Source organism: Labeo rohita, chromosome 9, assembly GCF_022985175.1.
Source record: "Labeo rohita strain BAU-BD-2019 chromosome 9, IGBB_LRoh.1.0, whole genome shotgun sequence".
NCBI classification, from domain to species: Eukaryota; Metazoa; Chordata; class Actinopteri; order Cypriniformes; family Cyprinidae; genus Labeo; species Labeo rohita.
Window position 1 is genome coordinate 2,348,311 of NC_066877.1, and position 5,275 is coordinate 2,353,585.

Here is a 5,275-nt window from a genome sequence, read left to right on the forward strand (position 1 = left end):
CCAAAAACCAAGATTGAAACCTCCAGTCCATCATAATTACAGAGGGAAACACTGCTGTCGCTGGAATATCCAACTCAACATATACAGTATCCAGAAGTCTACTGCACAAAACACCTTCCTTTAGGAAAATTCCCGATCTATATTCACACGGTTTGTATGAAGGCACAGGAAGTGTGTTTACAATACTACTTTTATAGCAGCCAAGTGTTCCACAAGGTTTACAAGCAGAATTTTTTTCAGTGAAAAAAGTTTATTTAAGCTGTTTAAATCATCATTTGTACGCAGGACTGTCTGGATGGAATAATGATGATGGTTATGCATCACCACTGTAATTCCTAGAGGTGGAGGTCACTCCATATAAACAGCACTGTAAGTCACAACCTCTGTTTGTCTCTGTGTGACAACATAAAATGAAAGCATGTAGGTTTACTTTCTTTACTAGTCTTTGCATGACAAGGCTGGTAAACTATGTCACATCTAATGCTAACACATGTAAGGTTTAATACTTTTGAAACTGCATATTTTAATGTTCATCTGCGGTGCAATCCTCTTAGGCTTCCATTGTAAGTGCACTGACTTTTGCTGATTTTCACAACAGTTTTTAAATGATTTCCTGTGGTAATCGAAAACAGGCTTAAAGGGGTTAGTTCACAGCAACATTGTCATCAATTACTCACCCTTATGTACTCCTACACCCACAAGATTTTTGTTAATCTCAGAAATAAAAAATGATGACGATGATATGTTTTAAATGAAATCTTTTGTTTTGTTTGATTTTTGTTCTTGAGTCTTTTGTTTCCACCATAAATTTGACTTTTCATAGAGTAAATGATGACAGACCTGGATCAGAAATCTAGCTCACATTTCTAAAAATAAAGGCTCCAGAAAAGAACGATTTTGTGTGAGTGAAGAACATTTGAATAAACTGAAGAAACTTCTTCCACTATAAAGAACCTTCTGAGAAATGGAGAGGTTCCATGAATGTTAAAAAGGTTTCTCACTAAACATGTAGATGGTAATAAAGAACCTTTATTTTTACGTCATGGATCCTCACTATTAATGTTTACAATCTAATAGCCATTTCAGTTTAGGGAAACAGGGATCGCAAAAGCTAAACCCTGCTAATCTCAAAAAAGAGGTGCAGACAGTGAGATTCCTGTAATCTAACCTTTTCTACACCCAGCACTGAACTCAGATCACTGACTGACAGCCATTCTGATGGTGATGATGATGGATCCTCTAGAATAAAACACAAAAGGCTCTGTCTGCGTTGGCTCTGATGCCTGTGCTCGGCTCTCAGGGGCTCAGCGGTTTGAGTGACTGCAGTCGGGGGAAACCCTGCAATACAAGCACATATTACGGTTTACACAGCTCTCTGAGTGATGCCGCCAAGAACACAGTTATTTTCCCCAAAACACACATACATAGAGCGTCAGCTGCTTTAAGACATTTCACCTGTGAGCTTTATAAACTCTGTACTAATGTAAGAACTTTTAGTGGCGTATTTTAGAACACATACTTGAAATATGACAAGCAGGCTAGTGGAAATAAACGGCTGTGGGTTAAATACAAAGTATCAGGTACACAGAAGCAAGAAAGAAATTGCTGCATCCAAGATATATCCCTGATGAAACTGCTTAAGTCATCTTGGAATAGTTTTAAGTCCAAGATGGTCTTAACCAGTTTATATGGGAAATGCTGGTCTGCAAAGCTAGTTAAGCTATTTATTGCTGCAGACAAACCAGCACAAGCAATGTAGACAAGATGGGTGGAAGCGCAATCTCATTCTTTAAAATGAAAGGTTCGATAGGGGTGTTTTTTGGCAGCAATTGGGTTCCTCAAAAAAAGTTTCTTCAAAGAATTCTTAAAAATTCTTCAAAGAACCACTATTTCTTAGTATGCATAACATTTTAATAATCTAAAAAAACAATACGAGAAAATTACCACAACACGACGGAAACAAGTCACAACACAACGGAATCTCCACAACACAGTGAAAATGCCACAGCACAATGCAAAGGACTAATTTTGTTGTGTTGTGCTAATTAGCTGTGTTGTGGCATGTTTCCACTGTGTTGTGCTAATTTCATCGTGTTGCAGACTGTTTTCGTTGTGTTGTGCTAATTTCGCTGTGTTTGCAGCTTGTTTCCATTGTGTTGTGACTTGTTTATATTGTGTTGTGGTAATTTTTCTGTGTTTGCGGCTTGTTCCCATTGTGATGTGCTAATTTCATTGTGTTGCAACTTGTTTCCATTGTGTTGTGCTTATTTCATTGTGTTGTGGCATGTTTCTGTTGAGTTGTGCTAATTTCCTAGTGGTACGACTTGTTTCCGCTGTGTTGCAGCTAATTGTTTCCGTTGTGTTGTACTAATATTGCTGTCTTTTGGCTTGTTTCTGTTGTGTTGTGCTAATTTCATTGTGTTGTGGCTTGTTTCCATTGTGTTGAGCTAATTTGTTGTGTTGTGACTTGTTTCTGTTGTGCTGTGGCTTGTTTCCATTGTGAAGCGTCTTGTTTCTGTTATTTTTTGCTAATTTCATTGTGTTGCAGCTTGTTTCCATTGTGTTGTGCTAATGTCCTTGTGTTTCGGCTCGTTTCCATTGTGTTTTGCTAATTTCATTATGTTGCGGCTTGTTTCCATTGTGTTATGCTAATTTCGTTGTGTTGTGGCTGTTTCCATTGTGTAGCGTCTTGTTTACATTGTGTTGTGCTAATTTCCTTGTGTTGCAACTTGTTTCTGCTGTGTTGTAGCTTGTTTCCGTTGTGTTGTGCTAATTTCGTTGTGTTGCTGATTGTTTCCATTGTGTTGTGGAGATTTTGTTGTGTTGTGCACAGTGTTGGGGGTAACGCATTGCAAGTAACGTGAGTTATATAATAATATTACTTTTTTTCAAATAACTAAAGTAACGCATTACTTTTGAATTTCTAAGAAAATATCTGAGTTACCTTTTTCCCCATTTATTAAACATGTTACTATATTCTATCTAGACTAGATGTGAACATGCATTAATTCATCTCACTCACAAAAAACAGATTCAGTAGCCTATTCCTCAAAATGATAAAAAAAAAAAACAGTGAAATGCAAACTCAAAATATGACACAACCCTGCAATGTAAATGCATGTTAAATAAAACAAATATCCTGTAATCCTTTATGTATTTAATCCTATTTTATTAACCAGTGTTTTTGCTGCTGACCTTTGATGATGCAATTCAACCATACTAATAAGCAAAAATTACTTTAGATAAACTAACATTTGTGCTTCCTTTTTTTTTTTTTATAGCTGTAGAGTGATCTCCTGCATAAATGCATTTTTCTCTCAGCCTGAGGGGAATTCATTTCATTTTGGGTGTAAAAGGGCTTTTACATTTGAATTGTTTTATATTAAAAACAAAGAAGCAAGCCCTGCCCAGATTTAAAGTAACGCAAAAGTAATGTGATGCATTGCTAAGGTAATTAGTTACTTTTTCAGGGAGTAACACAAAATTTGAATGCATTACTTTAAAAAGTAACTTTCCCCAACACTGGTTGTGCACTACTTATTTCCCCCTATATATTTTGTCCCAGAAAAACAAGCAAACAGCCATCTTTAGAATTCTGTCTTTGAACTTCAGTTTTTGCTAGCTCCCATTTTCAGCACTGCACTTGTCATCTTCTGTCTTCTGTATTTCCACAGAGTGAAGTCGTAGTGATTTATGAATGAACCGCTCATTTAAAAATCTTCCCGGCCTGCTGACGTTTATGTTTGTTATCTACGAACATTGCAGTGCACAAAAAAACTTTAATTACTCTTCAACAGTGATGCTACAAAAACGCAAGCTCAAAGACAGAATTCTTGTTTGTTTCTCTGAAGCATGAGGTCTATAAAGAATGGGGAAAACGTTCCATGTATGTTAAAGAATCTTCATGAAGCCATGCCAATAAAGAACCTTTATTTTTACGAGTGTAGATCATTTTAATTACTTATTTAATCTGGTCACCAGCTGAAAAGCACATCTTCAGAAGACTTGAAATACAAGGGTTAGCAGTTGTCTGGGTCAAACCTTTCTCAAAATCCCTGAGGAGGAGCATCATTATGAGTTCCACCATAATATCTACTGTCAAAATCTTACCATCCTACAATGGAAATCCTCTTTAACACTCGAGATACTCCAGCCACATTAATTATGCCTCTCTATTTGGATTTAGACGAGAGGCCTTGATATGAACCCAGGAGCCAGAGGAACATGAGAGGATACAATTAATATCTGACATGGTCAAGAGTTCTGTGCTCAACTTCTCACATTTGAAGAGGATGACAAATGAAAATTAACCTCCAGACCTTAATTTTTTAACTGCGTCGAGTAAAAGGGAAGAGATGGTAATTCATCCACGGAATCAGCGTGAGTGGTCGGCGTGGCGACAGGAAGGGCTTCGGCGTAACGGTCATTAGTGAAGCACTCAATGCTAAATGCAATCAGAAGATGCATTAGCTGCAAAAGGGAGGGAGCAAATTTTACAGCATATTTCTGCTTGTAAATTGATTTGACTTGAGTGAATGATCAGAGGTTTAAATTCTGTATCATTACGTGGTAATGTCAGCTAAAACTCTTCATGTTTCATCCACTTTATTGCCAGCTAATCTTAAGATCTAGCTCATAAATCAATGACTGTCCTATTCGTAACATTAGAGCACTTGGGAGTTCCAGAGACACCCAGGTTTACCTCTGCCTTGGAAATAATTTTTTGACCATTAGGTCTTAAGTCCACAAATGAAGTAGCTTTTCATATGAATCAACGGGTAACAATTTACAATATGGTTAATGAATGTATTACCTAACATGAACAAACAATGAAGAATACATTACAGTATTTATTAATCTTTGTTAATGTTAGTTCATGAAAATAGTTGTTCATTGTTAGCTCGCAATGCATTAACTAATGTTAACAAACTACTTTTGATTTTAAAAAAGCATTAGTAAATGCTGAAATTAACATTCAGATTAATAAATGCCGTAGAAGTATTGTTCATTCTTAGTTTATGGTAACTAAAATAATTAACTAATGAACCTTATTGTAAAGTGTAAACAATGAATGAATGAATGAATAAATTGAATTTCTTGGAATAGAAAGTCCAAAAGAAGCGCATTTATTTTGCAACAAAAATAGCCAAAACTGTCACTTTTGATCAATTTAATGCATTCTTTCTGAATAAAAATACTAATTTCTTACCCCAAACTACTGTGTTGCGCACGTTTTAAACACCTTAACATCAAACAGTTCAAGGTTACAGACTGA